Source organism: Vigna unguiculata, chromosome 8 (genome assembly GCF_037176805.1).
Source record: "Vigna unguiculata cultivar grain cowpea cultivar isolate G323 ecotype 2 chromosome 8, ASM3717680v1, whole genome shotgun sequence".
NCBI lineage: Eukaryota > Viridiplantae > Streptophyta > Magnoliopsida > Fabales > Fabaceae > Vigna > Vigna unguiculata.
Genome location: NC_140799.1, coordinates 30977714 through 31001046, shown reverse-complemented (window position 1 = coordinate 31001046; position 23333 = coordinate 30977714). Strand labels below are relative to the sequence as shown.

Below are 23333 nucleotides of genomic sequence, written 5' to 3'. Positions count from 1 at the left end.
TCTTCTTTTCACACTAGAATAACAATTTCTCTCTGAAATTTCACTCCTCACAATGTTCTCTACAATGGCAGCCTTTGAAACCCTATTTCTCTCCCCTAAATGGCTTTTTAATTAGGTATTAAGGGTGATTAATGGCCAAAACGAAAAAAAAGATTATTTGTGATGGTAATTGTCATTCAAGGACCATTAAGGCTGTTTTTCCATCCTCGCCCATTCAGCTAGGATTTTCTCTACCCTTTCATATTCATGCCAAAAGTAAAATTGACAAAAAGAAAGCCTAATTTGGTTCTACCAAGGTTCAAACCATAACCATGCGAATGTTCAATTTAATGCACAACCATTCAACCAATTCTTGTTTCATGACAATTTCTATAAATATGGAATTAAATTATCACTCATCACAATCAAGCATATTATTAAAATTAGTAATAAATTAAATAACACAAAATTGGCATACATAGGACTTGAACCCAAGTCCTCTTACATAATCAAGTACTTTTAACCATTTTAACTAGTACTTTTCCACATCATACATGTTAAAAACAAATGCCATAAAGGCTCACACTACCCATATTTATCAATTAATTATTTAATTAATTAATTTTCACTGGTCTTACACTTAGTAAAAATAAAGGATAGTATAACAAATACAAAAAGAAAGGCTTACTCTCCAAGGCTCTCCATGCACCTTTGACCTTCTGGAAATGCCAATCTTTGGTCTCCAAGCATCATGTGGGATGCTCCATGCATGTGGACCAAGCCCAATCCTCTTCTCCTATCTAACTAGGCATCACTCCCTTACAAGGTGTCCTTAGCAAAGCCTACAAAATAAACACACAAATAAAAGTCAGCACAACAAAGTCAACACTAACTAATGCTAAACAAAATCAAATATGGAGTAGCATCCCTTCTTGTCATGCTCCTAGTAATCCTCCTAGGAAGATCCTTTATGCCCTCATAAGAAGTCATGGACTCATCAAACATAAGTATAATAAATGATAGAGGGCCTACAATATACTTTAAAATTACATTTGCAACCATATACATGTTACTTGAGTGAGACATTATTGTTTAGGTAACCTAACATCATGTAATAAGGAAAAACCTCTCACTCGAGTTGTGATAATTGGCATTATCATGTTTTATTTTTTGTTTATTTTTATCTTTTATTGTTATTTTATGATTATCTTTTTAGGTATTTTAGGTTTTATTTAATAAAGTTGGAAAAGATAAGTATTGGGTTTACATATTTAATATTTTTTGCAAATAAGTGGAAACATCAAAGAAATTAAAAAGAATATCAACAAAATTTGATTATCAAAGTTATCAACAAGAGGAGATATTTATAAATTTTGCTACTCCAATAAAAAATCAAGTACAAAGTTGTAAGTTCAGTCAAATTCGAAAAAATCTATAAATTAGGGGCTTGTAAAGGTCAAAATGAACAACCTTCTAGGAAATAATCACCCCTCTTAGGGTAGAGAGGGAAAAAAATCTTTTGGGAGAAGGACACTTAACCTAAAATGAGAGAAGGTAGAGACGTATTTTGAAGGTTGGGGCATTCATCTTTATTCTTATTCTAGTATTCAGAATGTTAGGAAGTAGTTAACTCCCTTATTCATGGGTTTGAGTGTAATGTATCCTTAAATCTTTGTGAATTCCACTATTTAATATAATTCTTTTCCATTAGTCTTGTTTTCTATTATTGTTTTAATTGCACATTCTAGATTGATTTCATATGTGGGAGTAGTTAGTGATTGAAAGATAGTTTGGAAAACCTAATTAGGATAGAACAACTAATAGATTTCAACTGCTACACATAGATGTGGAACATTTAGTCATTCATAACATGAAAATCTTGATAATTAATGCAAAATTATAATACAAATTTCTAGACATAGAGTTTTTATTATTCAAGTTTAGACTTGTCGATAAGATATTATAGCTTGTTACAAAATGTATGAATGTTAGAGAAGGAATTAGAAGTATATTGTCTGGTATTTTTTCTTTGAATTGAATCATGATACCCAATCCCAATGAAACCTTTATCATATATTGTTGCACACCACATGTTTGGTAAAAACACAAAACCAGTTTTACTTTTGTTTTTGTAAATTTATTGTCTAATTGAGTTATGAATTGCAAGAGTTGTCAAGTGTTGCACAAGTCTCTTGGGAAAAGATACTTGGACTTTCTACTTTATTACTTGTAGATCCGTTAAATAGAGAATTTCTAATAAATAAAACATCACATATTATAATATAATATAGACGAAAAGGCAGAAAGTATATTAGAATCAACCCTTTACGGTTATCTAAATATATTGATTAAATAGAAAGATCATGGGTATAAAACAAATCAATAACAAAAACTAGAGACATAACATAGTTTCTTAAAAGATTGCTCAACAGAGCACAAAATATAAAGAAAAACAGTTCTTCAAAAGATGTTTAGTAAAGAGCAAGATCTAACATCTAATGTAGATAGCGGCATCACCTCCATCCCGATGATCAACAAGTGTCTCTACATCTGCTCACACCAACATTTTGTGATCATTCAAAAAGAAAAGCACAACAAGGAAACAAACACAGAAAGAAAGAATGGTAAGCTAGAGTATTTAAACATTCTTGCATAAATATAAACACATAGGTAGATCATCCAAGAAACTCATACATGGACACCTAACTGACTGTTGACTCGATATCCGAATTATGCGCTTGATATAAAATTCTAAGGAAGTATGCATCTACGTTGATTTCTAAACTCTATAGAGTCTAGCCGCAAGGAGTTACCACCAAATCAATCACAAGGTTAGCCACAATGCGTCTCAAGCTTAAACACCTTATGAGACTAGAACCTCTTTCCACTCTCACCACATAATCACTCTACTCTACGTAAGCGTGAGTGATTATTAGAGTTCATGATACCTTCCTTATCTAGACATCTCCTATATCAAGGCATTTACTAAACACACCAATTCAGTTTCAAAACACCACCTAATACATGCATAACTTCATACGTCATGCTTTCAAAGAGCATATCAATACAACATAGAATTCATTAAACAATTAAAGAAATTATGCACCAATCTCGCTCAGGATGGAATTCCTCGCTTAGTTGACATGGGTTCTCTTGCTCAAGCGAAACATTCTCGCCTTGACGAGAACTCAAATAGAAGGTACAGTGCGCATCTGCGAGTTCTCACTTAAGCTAGACTTTCTCGCTTAGACGAGACTACTCTCGCTTAACTGATAACTCGCGCACCAGCAAATGGGATTTTTCTGCTATTCTCGCTTAGGCTAGAGGTTGCTCACCTAAGTGAGAACAACAAATTCTATCTTACTCGCGCATGCAACAAATTTTCAATCCTAACAAATTCACGCATGCAACAAATTCATTTCATACAGTATCACACATCAAACAACATTTTCAAACACAATTATGGACAAAAACAGGCAAACACTTCGAAGCTTTAAAAACCCTAACTTCCCTTACCTCAAAACTACTACTACTCTTTATGAGGAGAGAGCCCTAGGTGGAAAGGAACACCACAATCCCAAAACAGAGTAAGAAGATGGAGGAAGGAAAGATTTGGTTTAATTAGTGGACTACACCGTAGAGGTCCCAATTTCAGCCAAGATAGCAACTCATCACATGTTCCCAAAACCACAACATGCAATCATCAACATATTACCACCAGTAATATCAAATGGTATGAAATTCTCTCATAACTAACCACTTTACCTTTTTTGCGCAACAAAACCTCTTGAAAATGGCATTTCCCTTGCTTTCCATAGACTTGAAAGTAACAAGCCGCAAAGGTCCTAATTTCAGCCAAGATAACAACTCATCACATGTTCCCAAAACCACAACATGCAATCATCAACATATTACCACTAGTAATATCAAATGGTATGACCTTCTCTCATAACCAACCAATTTACCTTTTCCGCGTAATAACACCTCTTGAAAATGGTCTTTCCTTTGCTTTCCATAGACTTGAAAGTAACAACTCTACGCGTTCGACAAAGCCTTAGGTAAGAGCACTCTTTCTAAGCTCATGCCAAAGCCTTATGGTTGAAAGAAACCCTTTTACCCTAACTCAACAAAGCCTTGTAGGTAAAAGAACCATCCTGAATTTACGGTTATTAGAGAATTCATATTGTCTCATCACATATGTACACATATCATATCATATCATATCACATAATCAACCATACATCAACTCATCATGTCCAACCATCTAGTATACTACAAAAGGGGACCTATCACAATTTATCACAACAAAAGTATCAACCTAATACAACAAGAAAAATAGTAATAGTGCATGGCATATATCTCCAATTACAGAACTTCAAATGAAGATTAAAATGAAAAAATTGAAGAACAATATGTTACCAATCAATTGTTAAAATTCTAGCTCAATCCAACGGTTAACGAATCGGAAAACTCAATTTTACCAAACCTGCGTAGACTAGAAAAATAAACACTCGCTAGAATACAAAAAGAAGTAGATGCAATAGTTTGTGACACATCTCTTAAACTACAGAGCTCCAAAAAAATATCAGTTCAGTCAAAATTAAGAACATGTTACCGATCAACTGTCAAATTTTCAGTTCAATCCAACGGTTAACAAACCGAGAAACTCAATTTTACCAAAATTGTGCAGACTAGAAAAATGCACACTCGCCAAAATATAAAAAACAACATGTAAAACATTATAATTTATGCACAAAGTACCTATTCAACATGCCAAGCATCCAAAACATGCAAAATAAAATGAATTACCAACCATCCATATCATTTCTATTAACCCCAAATCACATACACAACACAAAAACTCTTATACTAACATCCTCATGCTCAAACATACACATCTTGTATCAATTCTTAAAACCACAGGAACAATATTACACATGCTTACTTCATGCCTAATAATAAAATTTACCAAGTTCTTTCACAACCTATACTCACATTGTACCATAGCATTATGCATTTACCATTTCATGATATACAATGTAACTTACTCAATTTCCTACTGTCCATACTCACAATGCACCAAACAAAATTGCACTTATAACTTGAACTCATTGTTTTATTACCAATAGTTCCATCATCATACTTACAAAATCAATTCAATCTTAAAAGACCAAACTATACTACTTCTATCACATACCAAGTTTGCACATGAACATGGACAAAAAAAAATTCAATTAACTTACTAGCCATAAGCAATTTTCGCCACCAATAATTTCTCAACACCATTCTCTATTGTCCAAATAAAATACTTTTCCAAAACCACAAAAAAATATTTCATAACAACAATTAAAATTATTCTTCATATCATTATTATATAAACATAAACTTATGCAATTGATGCTCAATCTCAAGATGATCATGAAAACAAAAATCACGTTCTTAATTTATCAAGAGACTGCATATATTTCTTGACACAATACCAAGAAACAATGAGAGCAAGGCTTAGCACCCTTTAACATCAATTTTTTTTCTTCTCTACTGAAAATTTCCGATACACCAATATTTAAAATATAAACACTCCAAATGCACAATCAAGAATAAAACCCACAACCACTAACCCATGACAAGGTTCTAACCAATTGTGATACTCTTCATCTTTGTAGAATGATTTACTTATTAATTTAATTAATATATCTCACATTAAAAGATTTACAAAATCCTTACAAGATTAGACTTTTGAAAAACAAAACAACACACCAAGACTTTTAAATCCAATTTGAACTAAAAATGTAATTATTTTTATTTTGTTAAATGTAACTTGCCGTCTTAGCTCAGTGGTAGAGCGTGTGGCTTTTAACCACGTGGTCGTGGGTTCAATCCCCACAGACGGCGTTAATCATATTCTCTTTTTCAAGTTTTAGCGGCTTTCTTAATTAAAGAAGAGGTCATCTCTCTCCAATTTCAAATTTTGACATGATGAATGAGTTTTATAGATGCTCGATTGACAATGTGTAGAAAATTATATTTTCAAAACAAATCTAAATCATGCTTCCAATCAAGCTATATCCATTCTAACGTCCTAAATAGTTTCAAACACCAAATTACATTACAAAATATCCACCAAACTTAATTTTACATGTTGATCTATAATATGTCCCTACATCACTCAATAACAACATCCAATGTACCAATTTTATACCAACTTCAATACACAACCAAAGATTTCAACTTTCCTCAATATTTCAACCATCCACAACCAATTATGTTATTGTCTAGTTGGTTTCCCTTGTTTGAAAATAACTTGTTTCGCAAAAAAAAAAAAGAAACTCTAACTCTTAAAATGTTCCCAACTCAATAAATGAAATCTTTAAAATTTTAACCTATAAAATCAATTATTTGTTCATATCACTAGAAAAGTCTCATTACTTAGCTGATTCAAATAAATGAAGTTAAAAAACCCTAACATCAAAATAAAAGAGAAAAGAAATTTAATCTACAATAGAAAAATACCACAACTTACCTAAATCAACATTTTGGTGAGTGGTTTATTCAGTGCCATCTACTTAGAAGAGGAATCTAAGTGTAAAAGGGATGAACTCTCAATATTCAATTTTTGAAAAAATGCAGATGATATATCAATTTAGCTTGTGTTTGGATCAAGGGATGATTTGCATGCACAAATGATGTGGGAGGATGAAAGGTGTTTGTTTATGGGCATTTGAAGGTGTTTATGTAAACAAATTGGAAGGGATATAATATATTATCGCAATCGTAATCACGACGGGATAACAAACTGATAAAATAAATATTCTAAAAACAGAGGTTTCAGAGTCGTCTCAATAGTTTATTATGAAAAAAATATGGAAAACCATAAAGAAAAAAAAAGTTTACGAAAACTAGATTTTAGGTCTAGGGATCAATTATGCGTAGGGAAGGTGTTAACACCCTATAGTCCCTGTCATAAGGTGATACCCTTAATTAAATTTGTAAAAATATACGTGGTTTTCAAAATATTTAATTTCTCCCACAAAAATAATAAAACATTGTTCAAAAAGAAACAATTTTTTGTAGGCCCGAAAAGGATGTATCTTGCTCATACGTGTCTATATTCAGATTGGAGAAATGGTTACGTAGTTCTTTGTGAACGATTTGTTTGAAAATGTTAATATTTTTAATTTTTTTAAAATTTTGTTATACATTTTTATATTATATGTTTGAATTATTTAAAAATTATATATTTTACATTTTTTTGTATTTTTTAAACTATTTAAGAAATAAGTCTCACACAATGCGAGCGGTCAGACAAACACCAAAAAGTAAACAAAAAAGAAAAAAAAAACCTTTTTCATTCTTAAGTTTTATATATTTTAAAATTATTGTTAGTTTTCAAATGAACATGTGTGAAAAAGATTAGTAACACACATGGTGTAGTAAGTAATTGACATTATGTGTGTGTAGGGAAGATGATAGTGCAACTAGTACAAAATGAAAACAAGTCCAAAACAACATAAATCACATTGGGGTGTCAGTTAGTAAAAGATGGGCTACAACAAGTAAGGTAAATAGAGTCCACTACAAACATAGGGTGTTGAATGCCCTAGGACAACTTCTTCTTCCCCAACTTCAAATGAGACCACAATCGAGATGGAAAAAATACCCATGTATGCGGATATCCACAGATAAGATTCGCGACCGATAGTTAGTACCTACGGGTATTTATTATCTGTAGGTAACGGGTAGTTTAATATTTCTTTATAAATAGGTCGGGTGCGAGTATCATACTACCGTACCCGCAGATATCCATTACTTGCAAAAATTAAATTTTAATTTATATTTTATTAGGTTAAATTTAATTAAAATTAAATTTTAATTTATATTTAATTTAATATATTTTATATTGTTATAATTTTATTTAAAAAATTATAATATATATATATATATATATATATACTAGAAACGACATAAATTTCAAAATAATGAAATAAGCTAACCTAAAATCATGCATATGAAAAACAAAATTTTCGGAATGAGGTTTCGTCTTGACATTGTCCACAACACCAATGACATCTAATACAAAACAAATATTTGAAAACTAAGAACATGTAATGACTGATATAGAAAGTCAAATGAAAAACTAAATAAATTAAAATCTAATTTTCCATTCTTCAAACTTACGAACCAACAAATCAGGAAGGAAATTGGAATTAATTACACCTTTAATAAACTTAAACTTGAAAACCTTCATCGATGGTAGGAAGTAATTGCTCTTTAACAGATGTTGCTCTTATAAACAACAACTTAAAAGGGTGATCATATACATAATATTGACCTTGATTTGTTACGAATTTGAAATTATTCATAATGTAAGTCTTTCCCTTGACCAACTTATCTTCCCACAAACCCAAGTCTTCTTTCTTAACCAAGTTAGGAATTATATCTCCCTAAAAACATAAAGAAATACAATTCAACATTGTCATAAATCAAGTAAACAAAAGAAAACACCTATATTACCTTTTCATCCATCAGAATCATTTCCAAATGGGTATTAGAATAACAGTTTTGAATAGACCAAAGATCAGTTGTCCTAACACAAAGCTTAAGAGTCTTTTTCTATTCATCAATCCCACCAATAACATCAACTTTTCGGGCCATCTATAACCAATGTCGTAAAAACAATGTACAAAGTTACATAAATAACAAATATATATTAATATAAATCTACACAAAACAAACTAAGATCAAAATTAACAGTCATATGAATAAACATGCATTATTTTACATTCACAGAGTACCGATTCATCTTCAAAGTTGAACAAATAAAGGAAAATGTCATACAGAGCTAAAACAAAACACAATACAAACCAAAAAAATGGATACAAAACTAAAAATACAAAAAGTAACAACTAAATAAACCAAGAAAAAATATGTTCTTTCATTCAACAAAGAAAAACAAACAAAAAATTTAACTTCAAATAAACCTAACATAAAATATAACAAAATAAATTGACAAAAGAACAACAAACTTTATAAAGAATATAAAAAAGGAAACTCAAACAAAGAAAAATTATGTAAACAAAAACGATTACGGGAAACAATAACACAAAACCAAAAGAATGAACAATACAAACAAACTGATTAAAAACAACAATGAAATAAAGTAAGAAGAATACAATCAGATTTCAAGTTTGGAAAGATACTCAAAAATATAACAACAAAATGAAAAAAAATTTACCTGAAACAAAGCAAAACAATCTCCACACATGGAAAGCACCAAAAATGAAAACCACAATGAAAATTTGATTTGGAGAAACACACCAGATGAATCTATAATCTTCCAAGCTTCCAATAGCAAAGATACGTTAATCAATCAATCACAAGATCAATGAACAACATAGATGAGCAGGAAACATAATTTTACAGTATAACCCATCAATTAGAATGATGAGCTTCAAGAGTTTAGGGGTAAAACGGGAACTACGTTCATGGGCTGGAAAAAGATAGCAAAACCATTAAATGGGACATATGTAAAATTGTCAATAAGGGGTGTTTATGTAAAATCGATGGATGTGAATTTGTATAGATTGTTATAGATATAATCAAACTGCTTTAATAATATATATTAATACGATGATAATAATAATGCTAATTAAATAGTTATCCTTAATAGTTATCACTTACCAAAGTGTCGATATGTCCGAGTGGTTAAGGAGACAGACTTGAAATCTGTTGGGCTATGCTCGCGTAGGTTTGAACCCTACTGTCGACGATATTTTATCTATGCTCATGTTCATAGAGACTAGCGAACACAAATATATGTGCGGGTATCCACGGGTACCTGTGGGTTTTAAAAAATTCTGCGAATATGGCCCCCTAAATTTTTTTATATTTATATTCATAGATGAGGAAAATATTTTTTTTTCAAATTTATTTTTAAATTTTACCTTTTAAATATTTTTTAAATAAAAGTAATTATTTTATTTATATTATTTTTTAATCAATTATTTGTTTAATTTAACTATTTTTTTATTTGATTATTTTTTAAATTTAAACATTATAAATGAAAATTAATTATAAGAAAATAAAAATAATTTTATATTTAATTTATAATTATAATAATAATTATTATTATAATTTTATTACTTTTTATTATCATAAAAAAATTAAATACAATGTTTTAGTAGTTTATATAAAAATTTTGGAATTACTCTTTTGGTTCTTATTTTCGTTCAAAAATAACAAGTTAATCCTCTTGTTTTTTTAAGTCTTAATTTTGTCCTGATTTTCACAAATGATATAATTTTGTCATTTTTTTTTCATTAAATTTCTTGAATCGGACCAAGGTTTTTTCATCAAAATTGAAGTTGTCAATAAGAATGGTCTGCTTTGTTGGTGTAATAGACATAATCCTAGTGTCAATTTTGATGAAAATTTCTTGCTCCGCTGAAGAAATTTAACGAAAAAGATCAAATTGCATCAATTTTTAAAAAATCAAAACCAATTGAGATTAAAAAGCACTAGAGGACTAACTTCACATTTTTGAACTAAAAAATGTACCAGTAGAGTAATTCAACCAAAATTTGGGCACCCCCAAAATATTGGTTTAAGATCCGTGACTGCACCGATGCCACCCTTTTTGCTTTCTCCTTCCCATAATATTTCATGATAGGAACCATTGTCGTGCATTGTCAATGGTTTCCCTTTCGGTAGGTTGCACAAATGCCCTTGCAGCCAACCCTTGGCCATTGCCCACTACTACTGGTGCATTGTGTGACGTGTCTACCAGCACCACCAAAGCCACCTACACCACCGCGTCCTTTGTTCGAGCCTCTAACTCACCAGTGACAATGGTTTCTCCTCTTTCGTATCTCCCTGTTCCGATTTGGTATTGGTTGGTGACCATGGGTGTTGATGTGTTTGGTGTTTTTTGGGTGCAGGTTGAAGAAACATCGGTGTCGTGACGTTGAGGGTGTAAGACCCAGGAAATTTAAATAATTAAATTAATAATTATTTAATAAATGCGGTAGGGGAAGCCTTTATGGCACTTAGTGTTAATTGTTGTGACGTGGAAAAGTACCAGCTTAAGTGGTTGAGAGTACTTTGGTTGTGGTGAGAGGACTTGGGTTCGAGTCCTATGTATGCCTTTGTGTGTTATTTTAATTTATACATTATTTTGTTAGTATACTTGAATGCTAGACGTGATAGTATAATCCTAAAATTTTAGGAATTATCACCAATATGAATTGGTTGTGCAATTGACTTGGTAATTGATGGGTTGTGGGAGCTCTAGAGGTAATGGGCAGCCAAGGGATTTGGAAAAATAGTCCATAATGGCTTATGAAAGGTAATAATAGACATTAAAAAGCCAATTTTCGTTTTATTTCTTTTTACCACAATTAGGAGCCATATAAAAAGGGAGAGTTAGGATATTAGAAGGGTTTAGGAAGTCTGAAAAATTAGAGTGAGAAAGGAGCACGAATTTGAGTAGAAAAGTGAATTTGGGGTTTGAGAGCAAAGTTGTACTTGATTAGGAGGGCAACAGGTATCACAAAGCCAAGGTTAAACAACTAATTAAAGCAAGAATTCACAGGTTAGGGGAGCTCCTTTCCATGCATTTATACGTTTGTTGAGAAACTTGGTGTATTCTGTAATGTGCACTGATTTGTGTAACTCTGCCATGTGAATTTGTTGATGATTATGCTGTGAATTGGGGTATTGGATTGTCTTGCTGTAATGTGATTAAACTCTTATGAGATTGTATGGAAATTATGGGGTTTTGTGGTACTATTCATGATTGTGGTTCAATTTCGCTTGATTGGGGATCAATTTGGTGTGTATAATTTGTGCTCTTGATGTTTGCATTCAGTGATGAATTACTTAGCATAATGGAGTGCGTGTTTTGGCAATTGGTTTGGTTTCTTTGTGTGTGTGACAGAGAATAGGTCCTCTATTCTCGCTCGAGCTAACTGGGCTCGCCTAGGCGAGAATAGCAGAAAAGAGATTTTGGGTTATGTCTGCACATCTCGCCCAGGTGAGAGCAGCTCGCCTATGCGAGGATTCGTGAAAACGTGAGGTTGTGCTCGAGGGACTCGCTCAGGCGAGGAGCCCATGTTTTGAGCGACAGAGTACCTCGCTCAGGCGAGAGGTACTCACCTAAGCAAGAAGTCGGGGTTGATGCATGTGTGTTCTGATGTCTCGCCGCCTAGGTGAGTGATGTTGTGTTGAGCGAAGGGGGATCTCGCCTAGGCGAGATGAGCTCGCCTAAGCTCGCCTTCGCACGTGAACCCTGTTTGCACGCTAGCTCAGGCGAGGAATCTTAGCTTGAGCAAGACAGGCCTGGTTACTTAAGCTAAGGCTTCTAGCCCAAGCGAGTTTAGTGCAGTTTATGTGTATTGTTTGTACACTTTGATGAAACATGGATCAGGAGATGTTGTGCCATGAGCGGGTAGGTTCATGGATGGTATTTGTACTTATGTTGCAATTAATATAATTAATTAATTTATTAATGTTATCCAAGTGGGAGAATGTTATATTTTATATAATTTTATTATATAAAATTATTATTCTCTATTTTGTTATTATTATGGACTAACATTAATCAATAAATTAAATTATTTGTCAATATTAATTATATTGCACATAATTTATTATTGTATGGGTAATATATAATTTTGGGTTTCTGATGAACTATCCGTGATGGGTTGGATTGTTTAGTAAACGGTCTATGATGGGCTTGAATAATCATATACTTATTTGAGAGGTCCCTGGTCTATACTGATAGGATATAAAACTGATACCCCATTAGTTTTAAGTGTAACAACGTAAAACACTCTTACGTTTAAGAATACCTATCAGATACTACATGCTTCTATGGATCCTTCATTAATTTCGGATACACAATCCTCTTTAAACTTTTACATGAATATATTATATTATTGTGTCTTATGTTATTTTATTTCTATCAATTGGTATCAAAGCCAATAAGATACAAAATATAATTGTTCTATTTTTTTGAAGTGTATCTTAATTTCCATATTTGTTCACTGAGGCACGAAATATTATATGGAGATATTAAATTTCTCATTTTAATTAGAAAATTGATGCAGGGGTTTAGTTGATTATTTATGTTTACATTTTGTTCTCGATTGTCATGAACATTAATTGCTATTTGTCTCATTTAATGGAAAAAAAAAACATTATGTATCTCGTTTTCATTTTTATGGTGTTGCTACAAGGTGAAATTATTGCAAATTAATGAATTTCGGAGGGGATTAAAATTATTGAAACCCCAAATTAAAGAAACCCTAACCCTAATTAAAATCCATTTTGAATCTTTCTTCATCCTGCTTAGAAATCGAATGGCCTATTACCAGCGGGGAGCTACAACACATTTGGTTTGTTCAGTATCTGTCACTGGTGTGGAGGAGTGCAATGCTGATATCGGGGAGGTTCCCTGTCATGGTGGTTTCATAAGGTTTCGTCACCCCTTTCACGAGTGGTTCGCAGCGGTTGTAGAGATGGTTTTGTCGTGGAGGCTCGCGGCAGTGAGAACGATGTTGTTTAGTCACGCTAGTGGTCTTGTTCACTTCATGGTGGCTTGTAGTTTTGTTCTCTTATGATAGGACGCGATCCCGCTGACAATTAGGAGTCGTAGTTGTTGCCAGTGACATCGATCAGTTAATGGTCACGCGACGTAGTGATGGGTTTTTCACGGTGCTAGATCTGCGTGGTGGGGGCATGCGTTATGCTATTTTTTGTTGCTCGTTAAACACTTCTGGTTCTATTGCTCCGATCTGATTGGTTTCCGGCGGCTTACGCGGTGCGTCTGCGTTCTGTTAGTCGAGAAGACAAGCGACGATGACGGGTTAAGCAGGCTCCACATGTGTCTCAACCTATTGAGCCAAAGGACACAAAAAGTCTAAGCGGAAAACATGAGCCCATTCACATCACTTTTTTTTTTGTTTTCTTAAATCAATTTTTTTTATATATAATATCTTTAAAAAATGATGAAGTGTGGTGAAGTAGGAAACCAGATGATAATGGTGATCCAATTTATAATAATGGTGAAACCATCCCAGATGCTGTCAACACTCTAGTGTTTACAATAGCCCAACACTTCATAGGAGATCCATCTTTATGGAAAGATAGGTCTGCTGAATTATTATCAAATCTCAGGTGTGAAACCTTAGGAGATTTCAAATGGTACAAAGACACTTTCCTTACAAGAATTTACACTAAGGAAGATAGTCAACAACCTTTCTGGAAAGAAAAATTCTTAGCAGGACTTCCTAGATCATTAGGAGATAAGGTCAGGGAAAAAATCAAAAGTTTAACCCCTGATAATATCATTCCTTACGACCATTTGACTTATGGTCAACTTATCTCTTATGTGGAAAAAACAACCTTAGAAATTTGTCAAAACGATAAACTCCAAAGACAACTTGCTAAGGAAAAATCTCAAAGTAGAAAAGAACTCGGAACGTTTTGTGAGCAATTTGGTATACCAGGATGCTCTACAAAGAAAACTAGGAAAGTTGTCAAACAAGAACAATTTCCAAGTACCAGACCTAGAAATAATAGACCAAAATTTCGTAAGTCTAGAAAACCATTTCAATCTAAAGAAAGCAAAACACAAACTAGACCACCAACAAAAAACATTATTTGCTGCAATTGTAGGAAACCAGGTCATACTAGTAAGTACTACAGACTCAAAAGAAAATTAAGCAACCTCAATCTAGAACCAGAATTGGAAGAAAAGATCAACAATCTTCTAGTTGAAACTTCGGAAGAAGAATCTGATTCAGAACTCTCTGAAGAAAATCTTAAAGAAATTCAAGAGGATGAACAAGAATCATCCTATGAATGTTTTAACAAAAGAGCAAGATCTTTTATTTGAAGTAATTAATTCCATTTCGGATTCCAATGAAAAAAGAACTTATTTGAATAAACTCAAACAAACCCTACAATAGACTTCTAGGAAGAACTTACTAGTCATGAATAGATATGATCTTAAACCTATTTTCAAAATATTGGAAAAATCTGCCTTTAAACCAGTAACCATTCAGGATCTCCAGACGGAAATCCACAATATAAAAAAAGAGATCAAAGAAATCAAAGAACAACAAACAATTTACAATGCAATATTATCCAATTTAGAGGAAAATTCTGATCAAGAAGAAATTCCTGAAATAGAATTGGAAAACAAAGAAGAGTTTGGAGACTTTCTGGGTCTTATTAGTCGTTTGATGATACAAAAATTCTTCATCAATATTAAGATAATAGTTGAAGACTTCGTCTTAGAAACTATTGCCCTTTTTGACACAGGTGCAGATTCAAATTGTATCCTAGAAGGATTAATCCCCACTAGGTACTTTGAAAAAACATCTAAAAGACTTAGCACAACTAATGGTTCTAAATTACAAATCAAATACAAACTATCTAGTGCAATTATAGAAAACCAAGATTATCGGATAGAAACCCCATTTTTGTTAGTCAAAGACCTAAAAAATGAAGTTATTTTAGGGACACCCTTTATTAAAGCATTGTTCCCTTTAGAGATATCTGAAGAAGGAATCTCGACCAAGCATAATGGTAAATCTATAATATTTAGATTTATTAGAAAACCCATCACCAAACAAATCAATCTTATTCAACAAAAATCAAATCAAATCAATTTTTTAAAAGAAGAAATTTCTTTTAAAAATATTGATTCCCAATTAAGTTTGCCCCAAATTCAACAAAAAATCAAAAGAGTGCTCCATTCAATTGAGTCAACCATTTGTTCTGACCTACCAAATAACTTTTGGTCTAGGAAAAAACATATAGTTGACTTACCCTATGAACAAGATTTCAGAGACACTCAAATACCAACTAAAGCTAGACCAATCCAAATGAATGAAGAACTTCTTCTCCATTGTCAAACAGAGATCAAAGATCTTTTAAATAAAAAACTCATAAGACCAAGCAAGAGTCCTTGGTCCTGTGCACCTTTTTATGTCAACAAACAAGCTGAACAAGAAAGGGGTACTCCAAGGTTAGTTATTAACTATAAACCCCTAAATCAAGCCCTAAAATGGATTAGATATCCTATTCCAAACAAAAAAGATCTTCTTAATAGGCTCCATTCTGCTAAAATCTTTTCTAAATTTGACATGAAGTCTGGATTTTGGCAAATACAAATCCAAGAAAAAGATCGATACAAAACTGCATTTACTGTTCCTTTTGGGCAATACGAGTGGAACGTTATGCCATTTGGACTTAAAAATGCACCATCTGAATTTCAAAAAATAATGAATGATATTTTCAATTCGTACTCCAATTTCACAATTGTTTACATTGATGATGTGTTAATATTTTCTCAATCGATAGATCAGCATTTTAAGCATGTTAATATCTTTATTAACATTATTCAACAGAATGGCTTAGCTGTATCTAAATCAAAGATCAACCTTTTCCAAACAAAAATTCGTTTTCTTGGTCACATGATTTTCCAAGGAAAAATTATTCCTATTGATAGGGCAATAGAATTTGCAGATAAATTTCCAGATCAGATAATTGATAAAACCCAACTCCAAAGGTTCTTAGGCTGTCTTAATTATGTAGGGGATTTTATTCCAAATCTCAATAACATAATCAAACCTTTGCATGATCGTCTTAAAAAAACTCCTCCCTCTTGGACAGTTGAACATACTCAAGCTGTCCGAAAAGTCAAAACCTTGGTCAAAGAATTACCTTGTCTTTATTTACCAATCCCCCAAGCTTTCAAAATTGTTAAAACAGATGCTTCTGATTTAGGATATGGAGGCATTCTTAAACAAAGGATTGATAAAAAAGAACAAGTAATTGCTTATACTTCTAAACATTGGAATCCTGCACAGCAGAATTATTCGACTGTTAAGAAAGAAATTTTAGCAATTGTTCTTTGTGTTTCAAAATTTCAATCCGATTTGCTTAACCAAAAATTTTTAATTCGTGTCGATTGTAAATCTGCAAAAGACATTTTACAAAAAGATGTTAAAAACTTAGCATCAAAACAAATTTTTGCAAGATGGCAAGCAATTTTAAGTGTTTTTGATTTTGAAATAAAATATCTCAGAGGCACCTCGAATTCTCTCCCTGATTACCTCACTCGTGAATACTTGCAGGGAAAAGGTAGCTGACGAACATGCCTAAAAAGGCAGTATTAGCTTCGGCAAGAAGCCGAGGTATAAAACTAGCCATATCTGGCCCAAATAAATCATCAGGGTCACAGACCCCAAAACAAACTGGTTCATCAACCCAATCTGGGTCATCAATCCAGAAAAAATCAAAAGAAGTCATTGGGTCATCAACCCAACCAACCTCTTCAAACCAAACAGCCAAACAAACCAAATTGGATTATGCCATCCCAATCCAAACATTGTTAGCTCTTCAAGATCAAGGACTAACTACACTTCCCAAGAAAACTTGGGCAGACATTGTCTCAGATGAAGAACAAGAAGGAGAGAATCTTGACCTAGCTCTCCTTATTAAAAACCTGAAAAACCACAAAACAATCTGCAACCCAAGAATGAGTCAAGAACTCCAAACCCAATCAACCCAAAAACCTGTTTCAAAAGATCAAACACATTATATAGCAAAAAACAAGTTTTCGTCAATTGTCCAATTGGAACCAGAGTATTGGGATAACAACCCAAACAAAATAACTGCCAAAATTTTTCCTGAAGGTTTTCATTTCAGACCATAAACTTGCAATAAAACCAGACAATTTTATGAGTTTGTTTTGGTTGATACAGATTCTGTAGTAATCAAACATTATAGGGATCCAAAAGATTCCTCAAATTTTACTCATTCAACATTTCAAATTTTAAAGGTTTTAAGTCCTAGCCAATATGGCAAAAAATTTTCTGAAAATTTTGACCCCATTGGGTATAACTATTGGGATTATATTGATGCCTGGACCAGGGTGTTTTGGTATCAAAATAAAACCTATCGCCATTCATGGCTAATTTATTTCAAAAGAAATAACAAGTATAATTTTCCAAATTGGTTCCTCCAATGGTGGGACTTTTGTGGACCAATTGAAGAAATCCTTCCATCTCTAGCAAAAGAAGGATTTAAATTGTTTAAAACCAAATACGACCAGGATTCAATGACTCCTTCAGATTTGAAGTTCTATTCTGAATTTTCCTTAGCATGGGTATTCTGATGGCAATATAAGTTCGGGAAGAAAGAACATTCAAACAGACTACCAATATTACAAAGGAATTCCTATGTAAAGTGGTGGGCTCAATTTGATGCTTCCAAGGCAAGTCCGGAAGAAGTTCGTAAATGGTTTGTAGCAAATTCATAATTTCTGAAATTAGCAGATCCAGAAACTTCTCAATTCCTCAACCAGAAAGCACAAATCACTGCTGCCTTAGCAGCTTCAAAATCTAAAGAAAGTTTTACAGAAAATCTGTAAAATATTCTCAAGCTATTGAAAGAGGATGAAGGAACTTCCTCGAAGAAATCATTATCAAGCTCTTCAGCTTCGGCAGCCTCTTCAGATGACATATTTCAGAATGAAGATGACTGTTTCGGGATCAATCTGGCAGAAGATTAATAAACCGACACTGTAGCCACAGTTCCAGTCATGATACCGGTACTGTTGAAACAGTAAAATTTATGGTTATAAAAGGAGTGCTCGACCATGTTGTGAGACACCCTTTTATTTACTCAAACATTAGAGAGAGAAGTTAGAGAGAAGGCCTCTGAGTTTGTAAGCTTTTTCTTTCTTCCTTTCTCCAAAATTTGTTTGTACTTTTCCGAAGAATAAAGGTTTCCAATGTTTTCCCTATTTTTCTCTCACTCCCTCTAGCCAGTTCAGTGCGGACTACCGCCGTTCTGGTTTTCTTTTATTTCCATTAATCTATTTTGCTTTTATTTATTTGCTTTTCTCCTCTTCCTCCGACTAGTATTATGCGAACTACCGCCGTGTAAATCTGGTCTTCTTTTAGTTTTCCGCATTAATTATTTTGCATCATTATCTTGCATTACTATTCTGAATAGTGCCTTACTTCTCTTTGTGATCCTTTACCTATTTTCCTCTCTGCTCTTACTCCTCTCATCCATATTATGCAAATGTAACATTTGCATAATATTGTACTCAGATTTGCCATCAATGTTCCATTCATAAACATTGTTGGCGTTAAATTCATTTGTTTTTGTGCTTGAATCTTCCATGGTAAGATCCAAGGCTGTTGGTTTAGTTAAACTTTTCCATTGCTTGTTTGCAGTGACTAAGATTGGATTGATTTGTGAAGGAGTATTGGGTTCAGATTCATTATCTGAGCTTTGTTCTGGGACGGCTATGGTTTTTGTAGGTTGTCTAATTTTGAGTTTTGAAGAAGTTTCTTCGGTGGGTTGAGGAGTATCTGGAACAACCGTCGTTAGTAAATTATTAGTTTTATTTAGTAATTCACCATGATTTTGATCAGAAGTGGCTTTAGCTTTTAATAGGTTTTGTTTAGCCTTTTGACTTATTTTGAAAGGTTTGAACAAAGGTTTTTCTAATTGTTTTGAGGTAGATGCTTACCCTGAAGAACTACCTATTTTTAAAAGTTCAAGTTTTGGAGAGATTAATTTTTCTCCTAATACTTGAAGATCTTTGTTTGTATAATTGGCCTGTTCCATAAGGCTTTTGATATCTTTTGAAGAAAGTTCTTCATTTAAGTCTTTGGTTTTAAAGGGTGCAGCTATTACTGGATTTCCCTTATCATCCCTAAGGTTAGGGAGTTGGTATTGTGTTTTTGGAGGTAGTTCGGTTTGAACCTTTTCTCCATCCTTGAGATGCCATATCGTGATGACATTAGTGGTTTTGAAATCTATGATTTCTTCTTGGAAAGGATATTTTATATTGTTTTTGATGGTATAAGCATGAAACCAATCAAAAAATGGGATATTTAGTTTTACCTTTTCAAGAAAATTGTAATAGATTTCTTGAATAATAACTCTTTTAGAATTTTGGTAATTTTTAAAAAACCAATTTCTTTGGGGTTGTAATTCCTTCGAATAAAAATTATTTCGAAGTGACTCTTTATCAATTATGAACTTAGATTGTATCATAAGGTTCATTAAGAGAAGAATAGGTTGGAGATTGAATAGATTTATGATCTTCATCATCATTTTGTTGGTACACGGGCCTAGGTATGGAATTAATTGTTTCTATACCTTGGAGATTAGTTTCAGGAGTAATTATTCTAGAAGAACTACCCCGATAAGTATGTTGTGAGGCTGTTGAGAAGGATCTCCTAGTAGAATTGTATTCTAATCAAGCAGCCTCAGATCTGGAGGAAAAGGAATTTCTTCTGTCAAAGATGATTTCTACTTTTCCTGTCTCAGTTTGTCTTATTTCCTGAAGTTCAGGAGTATACCTTGGAGCACTAGGAGTAGCCCTATCTAACAGCCAAGAAGTGGGTAAATCGACTTCATCCCATTTGATGAGTCTAGGAATTGTGACATTAGCTTTGGCCATGTCGATGACAAATAAGGTAGTTTCCCTATCGGTTGTTTTCAGCAGAACTCTAGAGTTACAAGTATTCATAGCCTTGTACTGAATTCTATATAGCAATGCTGCAGGGATAGATCCCTCCTTCATGTTTAATCCATGAAGCCTAATGTTTAGAAATAATGAGTCTAGAATATTTCTATCCAAAAGACTCACCTTTTTGTTGGGAAAACAATTGAAATATACAGGACCATGTCCAAGACTTGTTTCTACGGTTCCTATTAAGGAATCATGAAAATCATTGTGCCTAGTATCTCTAAGGCACATGAGGATTGAGGCGTTAAGACCTTCTCTAACTAAAGGTTTAACTGCTACTTGAACACATCCTATGTGTAAATATTTATATTTTCTGGCATGTTCAGCCACAGATTGTTTTGTGAGAAGATGAAATTCTTCTCCGGCTTCAAGTCCCACCATTGGAGGAACCAATTTGGAAAATTATACTTGTTATTTCTTTTGAAATAAATTAGCCATGAATGGCGATAGGTTTTATTTTGATACCAAAACACCCTGGTCCAGGCATCAATATAATCCCAATAGTTATACCCAATGGGGTCAAAATTTTCAGAAAATTTTTTAAAAACATTTGGGTTTTTGCCATATTGGCTAGGACTTAAAACCTTTAAAATTTGAAATGTTGAGTGAGTAAAATTTGAGGAATCTTTTGGATCCCTATAATGTTTGATTGCTACAGAATCTGTATCAACCAAAACAAACTCATAAAATTGTCTGGTTTTATTGCAAGCTGATGGTTTGAAATGAAAACCTTCAGGAAAAATTTTGGCAGTTATTTTGTTTGGGTTGTTATCCCAATACTCTGGTTCCAATTGGACAATTGACGAAAACTTGTTTTTTGCTATATAATGTGTTTGATCTTTTGAAACAGGTTTTTGGGTTGATTGGGTTTGGAGTTCTTGACTCATTCTTGGGTTGCAGATTGTTTTGTGGTTTTTCAGGTTATTAATAAGGAGAGCTAGGTCAAGATTCTCTCCTTCTTGTTCTTCATCTGAGACAATGTCTGCCCAAGTTTTCTTGGGAAGTGTAGTTAGTCCTTGATCTTGAAGAGCTAACAATGTTTGGATTGGGATGGCATAATCCAATTTGGTTTGTTTGGCTGTTTGGTTTGAAGAGGTTGGTTGGGTTGATGACCCAATGACTTCTTTTGATTTTTTCTGGATTGATGACCGGCTTCTTGCCGAAGCTAATACTGCCTTTTTAGGCATGTTCGTCAGCTACCTTTTCCCTGCAAGTATTTACGAGTGAGGTAATCAGGGAGAGAATTCGAGGTGCCTCTGAGATATTCTATTTCAAAATCAAAAACACTTAAAATTGCTTGCCATCTTGCAAAAATTTGTTTTGATGCTAAGTTTTTAACATCTTTTTGTAAAATGTCTTTTGCAGATTTACAATCAACACGAATTAAAAATTTTTGGTTAAGCAAATCAGATTGAAATTTTGAAACACAAAGAATAATTGCTAAATTTTCTTTCTTAACAGTCGAATAATTCTGTTGTGCAAGATTCCAATGTTTAGAAGTATAAGCAATTACTTGTTCTTTTTTATCAATCCTTTGTTTAAGAATGCCTCCATATCCTTCACAGATATGGAGGCATATATGTGATTTCTATAATTGCACTAGATAGTTTGTATTTGATTTGTAATTTAGAACCATTAGCTGTGCTAAGTCTTTCAGATGTTTTTTCAAAGTACCTAGTGGGGATTAATCCTTCTAGGATACAATTTGAATCTGCACTATATATATATATATATATATATATATATATATATATATATATAATAAAATAAAAATATTATTATTATTATGATTTCATGCATTATATAATTTGTTAAGCATGATATAATTTTATATAATTGTTAGCTCACCTATCGTGGGTGTATGAAATTTTGTGGGAATGATATAATTTAATTATTTTAGTATTAATGTATTTTATTTTTCTTGAGACAATGTTTTTTTGAACTTTATTTTGTCAATTATTTGTCTTGTACCCTATTGGTATTAGATTTCTTTTGACATGAGATGTGCATTGTATTTTTTATTCTAATTATATTTCTTATTTATTATGATTTGGGACCCTTAAGTGGGATCATAGTGAATGAGAAATAATTTGGTATTGTAGGCATATTTTGTTGTGTATTCAGAAACATTTATTTTGTTTATTTACACAATAAGTGTGTATTAAATGTTTCTTTTTTATTTTGATACCAGTTTCTTTGCCTATGTCATTGACTTCAGTCAAAACTTTAAATAGGAAAAATTTTGAGGACTGGAAAGAATCTTTGGATTTGTATCTGGCAATTACCAACATGGATTTTTCCTTAAAAGAAGCATAACCTTCAGCTCTTATGCATGAGTCCACTAGTGTCTAGAGAGCTTCTCGTGAAAAATGGGAACACTTGAACATGGTGTTTTTGATGGTGATGACATACACCATGGAGAAGTCTATTCGACAAAGCATTTCGGATAATGAGAATGCTAAGGATTTTATGAGATCAGTTGGTGAGAAGTTTAATATTTTTGACAAAGCTCAAAAGGGTCAATATCTATCACTTCTTGAGAAGACCAAATATGATGGTGTCAGTGGTGTCAGTGGTGTCTGTGAGCATATGATGAAGCTTGTGCACTATTATAACAAACTCAAATCTCTAAAGGTAGAGCTTGGTGATAGTTACTTGATTTGGCAAGTTATGGAATCTCTTCCTTCTTAGTTTGATGTGTTGAAGACTTCTTACAACGCTCTGAAGGAGGAATGGACAATTGATGAAATGATAGCTATTATTTCTCAAGAGGAAGCATTGATTAAAAAGACCA

General features: G+C 32.8%; 2 non-coding genes across 2 annotated transcripts; both read left to right on the top strand.

The window, feature by feature from the left end:
* The first annotated feature begins 5799 nt into the window (after positions 1 to 5799).
* On the top strand, positions 5800 to 5871 carry TRNAK-UUU (transfer RNA lysine (anticodon UUU)). The gene has a single exon. It is a non-coding gene; the product is annotated as a tRNA-Lys (tRNA).
* Positions 5872 to 9663: 3792 nt separating this feature from the next.
* Positions 9664 to 9745, top strand: TRNAS-UGA (transfer RNA serine (anticodon UGA)). Its single transcript has one exon. It is a non-coding gene; the product is annotated as a tRNA-Ser (tRNA).
* Positions 9746 to 23333: the final 13588 nt, after the last annotated feature.